The sequence below is a fragment of the Pinus tabuliformis genome, chromosome 9 (assembly GCF_031772625.1).
Source record: "Pinus tabuliformis cultivar Carrire ecotype Pingquan chromosome 9, CPIR1, whole genome shotgun sequence".
Taxonomy (NCBI): Eukaryota; Viridiplantae; Streptophyta; class Pinopsida; order Pinales; family Pinaceae; genus Pinus; species Pinus tabuliformis.
In genome coordinates, this window is record NC_142307.1 from 280,661,821 (window position 1) to 280,669,016 (window position 7,196).

Sequence of the window (7,196 nt, forward strand, 5' to 3'; positions counted from 1 at the left end):
TTTACTAGGGAGAAGACATGGTCCTCTCCATGTAATTGCATCTCACATTCCACAATGTACCCTCACATTTACTTGGGAGAAGACATGGTCCTCTCCAACTCATTATCAATATATATGTTCATTTCACATTCCCCAATGTACCCTCACATTTAGTAGGGTGAAAACATGGTCCTCTCCATGTAATTACATCTCACATTCCCCATTGTACCCTCACATTTACTTGGGAGAAGAAATAGTCCTCTCCATTTAATTATCAATATATATATTCATCTCACATTCCCAAATGTACTTTTCATATTTATTTGGGAGAAGACATGGTCCTTTCCCATTAAATTCCCAATTTTATATTCATGTCACATTTCCAAATGTATTCCCAGCTTTACTTGGGAGGAGAGAAGTCAATTGTAAGGATGGATGAGAAGTTAATGACATTAATGGGAGGTGGTTGAGATGGAGAAGGGAAGGGGGAAGGGAGAAAAGGGGGGTGGGATCTTGCTTATGATTGTGGGGTTGGTTGTGATTGTTTGGACTTGTTGTGTTTTTGGAGACCTTAGGAACCTGTGGAGGTTTCTTGGGTTGTTGAGAGGAGGGAGGTATTGTTATCTTGGCCTGAATCATTCATCCTCGACACACACACATTACATCTGGTTGAACTTGGGCTCGGAGGGCTAGGGAACCTATGGAGGTTTCCTGGGCTAGGGATTATTTCCTAGTTGGCTGGGAGGTAAATCCAGTTGGGTCCGTCAAGAGGAGCGTTCAACAGGAGTAGCAGGACAAAGGTATCTCCATCAGCCACTGGTATAGGTATTCCTCCATAGACTACTCTTGAAATTTTTATCAGAATGAAATGTTCACCATAATTTATGCTGATTAGAATGAAATGATAAAATTGTATTTGTTTAAAAGCCGTGTAAGTAAGTAAGTTATCGCCTCTGATCGCATTTAATTTGAGAAGAAAGTAGATCTGCTAGCAGACCCTAGGGTAGGTCTCTTACACATGGTATCAGACCCAGGTTCAAAATCTGGACCGAAAGCACACTAAATAGTTGTTCCATAATCAAATTTCTTACTAAATAGTTGAAAATCCAGAAAATTAGAATGTCAAAATGTTTCAACAACAGTCCAATGGCTTAGTGCCTAGGGATATGACAGAGCTAGTGTTTTTCTTCAACTTAAATGCGCTTGTAAAATTCCTGACAGAATAAATAATTTTATAGAAATCAAGAAATTTGGACCGAGCTCCTAGATGAAGAAGCTTGCAGTTCTGGGGACTTTTGCAAACAGTGATTAGGCTGCAGTTTGGTGGATCAAGAATAAAGAAGTTTGAAGATCATATAAAACCCTGTTTTAGAAAACTGAGGGGATAGTTCTAGAGCCCAAAGATGACCAAATATCCTGATAAGGAGAGCGTAGTTCTAGGCACAATAGATGAGGTCTGTGTTTACCCTTGAAGAGAATCAAATCCTCTGAGCTACCTCAATCCGAACCTCAGAATTTTGTGGACATTTATGGGTGACCAAAATCCAGGGCATTGACAAAGTTAACGAAGGGTCTCATCATTTAAGAAAATTTTCAAGCATTTAAGAGGTCTGAATTCTGAACCACCTATGAGATCCGAAGCATCATATACATCAGTGGATGATCGATTTTATGGTTTCACATAGCAAATATGGAGTAGCTCTTCTGTTAAGGACTCTGGGTTGATTAAAAGAACTTATAGGCCTAGTTGGGAGACTCAGTGAAGCTACAAAAGAAGCTGAGACTCCCTCAAGTTCATGGCATAAGCATATTTCAGAAGGCTTGACTCGAAGCTTAAAGCCTCCAAGAAAAGAAGCTGAGATTCCTACTCCAGTCATGTTCTCATAAATCCTAAACCAAGTTAATTAAAAGTTCATTAGACCTCTTGCCAGAGCGTCATCAAATTACAGTCACCTTGTTTCAGGTATATTTTGCAGTCTTGTATAGTGCCATAAAAGATGAGAACTTGTGGCAAAGTATCACAGTTTTTAGGTTGTATATATACATATATATACCTGCAAGTTTGATCATAGAAATAGAGACCGTACGAGTTTAAGTGTAAAATTGAAAACGTTATAGTTTTCAAATTCAATCACGAATTGTTATTAGATAGCTATTAATATGTTGTGAGAAATCAAAGGATCCTATTCAAACCGCTACTATGATAATGTCGATTCAAATTCCTTTACTCCTGCTTATTCCCTAATTTAAGTCCAAATTCCCTTGCTCAAGATATGTTGTATTTTCCACATCGGATGTTTCCAAAAGGGCACAGAAGGAATTCCAATTTCAAGGACTTGAAGAGATTCGTGGGCAACTCGACCCGACTGGAAGAAGCCCAATAGCAAAAGAAGGAAATAGATGGAGGGAAGGATTTTTGCCGAAATCTCTGATGAAGACAGAGATCCTTGATGATGAGAAGTTGCCCATAGATAGATACGTGCAGTTGAAGGATGGGGTAGGATAAATTCGCCTATACTTTTATTTCTGGCTTTTGTGCAGTTTGTCTAATTAATTTATGGCTGAGCAAGAAGCTTCCCTTTGCTTTCGACTTGGAACCTCTTGTCTTTTAAAGACAAGATCAGCCTTCACTGAGACTCCTGTCTGGTACACTTCTGAGTTTGATTTGAAGGCATACTCAAAGGCCTGCAAACAAGCATTAATAACAACATGAGACATTTCATACCAAACTTTTATGCCGATCTACAGTGATCTATGACTTTCAAAAGAGATAAAATATACTGCAAGAATGGCTTTTTGAGTCATTAAGAAATGCATTCATGTCTTCTGCAATGTACTTATTTTGAATTCTGCTTCTGATAAATGACATGACAAAACTCGTTAGCAGAAAAATATCAAAAGATCTGAAGCAATGTAAGAGTCACATCATCTTCATCATGACAGATCAAGCATCAAAGGAGGTCATCCTCAGGCATTTCTAGTTACATCAGAACTTCAGGTCACATGAGGTTTGACTTTTGCATGAAGTAGGGATAGCATCATGTTTGGATTTAGACTTATATCAGCATCATACATACAAACAGTGTATTGGTATGTGTATGACATCCTTGCAGTCCAGAGGCTGTTATAGTATTTTGGCAAGTCATTATAATCAAAGTTACCTATCCTTCTATTGAACTTCTAGCTTCTCTTCAAAATCCTTGTCGTTCAAATGAAGAAAGAGGCACAGTTCTCTTGATGTTTCTAGCATAATTAGGACAATGGATCATTAGTTAGATCTCATCACCTTGTCCTTCAGTCTCAGACAGTAGCTCAAAAAGGTTTATTACATCTGTACATTGTACTAGGACAAATGGTGATGATATATGTTTCTGTCCATTGACATAATCTGCCCAATATCAGATGAGCCATCTTATGGAGATTTTCTGTCTTATAGCAGCTATAGGCATAAAGAAGTGAAAGCATCTTATTCCAAAATCAATCCTCCTGTTCAAATGCTTCAATTCTGTAACTCTCAAGAAGGAATGGTCTTCTTTAAAGAATAAAGTCCTTCAACTATCAAGGATAGAACAATGTAAAGATGTTTAGTCCTATGCAACATCAGTTGTTCTATGTATGGTATTTCCCTGTGAATGATATCTTAGCAAATGCAACTTAGCATCATTTATATTCCTTTTCTAGTCCAGCATCATTTATGATATCGTTACAAGTCCAATTGCCATGATAATATGTTGATGAAAGTGTTACAATCTTGTTCACAAACGAAGTTGTGAACAAAGATAGATGTAACTTTGGATAGACTATTTTAATAAAAGAAGAAGGGGGATCATCTACTATGAAGAAGCTATCAGAATCTGTCAGCACCTTTATGAAAAGGGGCACAACTCACTTGAAGCTTTCATACTTAAAGATCAGCTAGGAGAAGAAGTGGATGGCACTTTGTAACAGTTATTTGTATTGATCCCTATCAGCATAGGTGCCTTGAAGAAAGTGCATGACCAATTGAGCACGATGAACAAAAGACCTTGATTCTGGCATCTTGGTTACCTTAAGTATAGATACATTGGGTAAATTGATACGTTGATGGTTGTCGTCTTGCAATTGTAATCCCATAAGAAGATCTCTTCTTCCTAGGTGAAGAAAGGCTTAAGAATTTTTCTTGGACCTGAAGCCTTCTAGAAGCTGGTTTCTCTCATATGAGAAACTCTTGATTGAAGTATAAATAACCATCTAAAACAAGACTTCAAAGGGAGCTATAAAATCCCTAATGACTTTGCTTGTCCGATGATTTTCAATGAAAGCAAGTCATGTTAGCTGAGTATGACGACTTTAATAGAGGCTGCATATTAGAGATAGCTCGATGGTTATGCTTTGGGTGAAGTTACTTTCCCAATACTCAGAGGGAGTTGTGATGAATTACTTACGATGTCTATCCTACATAAGAAGAAACTGATTTTTAAGGTCAAGTTTTCGTTCAGAAAGAGGTTGAAAGACATGGCTAAACTTTATTAAGAGGGTCCTGGTTGAACATTGAGCTTTGGAAGCTCCTGGGGGCCTCGGGTACTTCTTGATGCTATGATTGACCATAGGGTGAGTGGTTCACCTTCCCCCTTCCCCTGTGATACCCCATGACAGTTATGGATTCATTCCATGAATGATTCGAAAGAGAAAGTGCCTTGTTCAGATTAAAATAGACAAACATATTTGAAGCTGAAAGACATTATGTTGTAATCTGAAAGAGGAAAAAAAATGGGTAAAACGTAATTTCAACAAGTAGATTGAATATAAATCTGGAAAAGGTAAAGGTTGTTCTTGAGTGGCCTTCTCCCAAAAATAACATAAGTGAAGAGATGCCATAAATTTGTGAACCTCTACAAGAAGTTCATTAGAAATTTCAATGGCATTAGTGCACTATAACATATTGTACAAAAGGGAAAGTATTCATGGGCCAAAGCAGTTAAAATAAGTTTTGAACTACTAAAAAATAAGGTAACCAAAGCTCCAATTGCAGTCCTATACATTTGTTGTGAAGCATCAAAGTGGAACAACAATGTCATGGCCAATGCATCAAGTCAGAGGCATCATAGCTTAGTCACCATGAGAAATGGAGATAGTTGGTTTGAAGAAATGAAGGGTGAATATACTGCTAATCCATATTTCAGCAAGGTTTATAAGGATCTCAGTGCCTCAAGAAATAACTTATTTGAAGACTATGTATTGGCTGATGAGTTCCTATTTAAAGGTATCAGTTGTGCATTCCCAATGGATCTAGAAGGTAAGAGCTAATTTCAAAAATTGCACTCAAGAGGTTTAGTTGTACACTTGGAATGGATAAGACCGACCTATACTTTATTAAGTGAAGTTTTTTTTTTTAATTTTTTAATTTTTATTTTTTGGCCAAAAATAAGGTGAAATGCCAGTAAATTTGTTACTACTTGTCAAATTTGTCCGTTTGCTAAACGAGGGAAGAAAAATATCAGGTTATATACACCCATACCTGTGCCTGAGAGACCATAAACAGATGCTTCGATTGAGATTGTCTTGGGGCTGCCACAAACTCATAGAGGTAATGACTCTATCTTTGTAATTGTGGATCAGTTTTCTAAAAATGGCTCATTTCCTTCTACACAAGAAAACTAGTAATGGTAAAAATAAATAAATAAATAAATTTTATTTTCAAAGAGATTGTGACCAAGATACTAAATTCCTTAGTCACTTTTGGAGGACCTTGTGGAAGAAATTGGACAGCAAGTTACAATTCAGCTCAGTATATCATTCCCAAATAGAGTCAAACAAAGGTAGTAAATAGAAGCTTGGGTAATATGTTACAAAACCTAGCTTCTTAAAAGCTAAGGCAATGGGATCAAATTGGCACAAGCTCAATTTGCATACAACTCTAGTGCTAACAGATCTACAGGTACATCTCTTTTCCAAGCTATATATAGAGATAATCCCAAGGGGGTAGGTAGATCTACCTGATTTGCCTGAGAGGATAACAACAAGCAGGAAAGAGAATGTGTTTCATGAAATAAGAATGAGCTATAGTGCACTTTGGAAAGGAAAGGTACCCTAAGAAGAATTATAACAAGCTCAAACCTAAAAAGATTGGGCTTTGCCCAGTTTTCAGTCGAATCAATGACAATGCCTATCTTTTGAAGTTGACTGAAACTATAGATATTAATCACGTTTTCAATGTTACAGACATTCATCCTTTTCAAGTTGGAATAAAGGATACAGAGATTACGTAAGTGCGTGAATTTAGTCAAAGTCTCAAGGTTCATATTTTAAAGCATTGGGGAGGATGATGCATTCCCATGCCCAGCAGCTATGAGATATTTTAGAGATTGCTTGCCCACCAATTTATGCCAAAAATACTTTCGCTTAGCTGTCGAGGTAGATAAGATATGTCTTGAGCTTTCGTTTAGCTGCCAGGATATGTTTCTGGTGTTTTCCTCCATGCGCAACTGATAGATTTGTAGGAAATGATCGATGATTATAGCAAGCCTTGTTTTTCAAAAGAAAATTATTGAATATCTGTAGCATAGGACAGATAGTGCAGTTGGAGAATCTTATCCAGATTATGGACTGCATCATATTACGCATCTTTATTTATTTTACGAGTTCCTGAAGGAGAAAGAGTTTTTTTTTAGTATTCCAGGTAGTAGGAACAGGTATGTAATTGGTAGCTTTCTTACGAAGAGAAAATAGTTGTAACTGAAATTTTTTTGTGCTTCTTAACCTCGCTAACTGTAACTGTCCCCAGTATATTGTTGTATGTTGAGTGTCTTTACAGGTTTAAAATCACAATCTGGAGGGTTTTATGCTACTAGAACAGAGACATTATAGCAGAACCAACATACTTGGAAAATATTTAAAATAGAACTTAAACTTCCCTTCTGCATGCTTCGTTTAATGGATAAGGTATAAAGTTATTCGGTGTTGTGCCCTCCACCTGTGCAATGCAACTGAAAGTTTCACTAGATAAGACTTAAGTTTACAACCCAAATGTATGTCAATCACTTTCTCTAATGCACCTGCTGCAAACAACAAACAACTTTAACTAGCACTGGGAGTGTATGCACACCTCCACTCAAGCTTGTATAAACCAAATTATTGAATATCTATAGCATAGGACAAATAGCATAGTTGGAGAATCTTATCCAGATTATGGACTGCATCATATTACGCATCTTTATTTATTTTATGAGTTCCTGAAG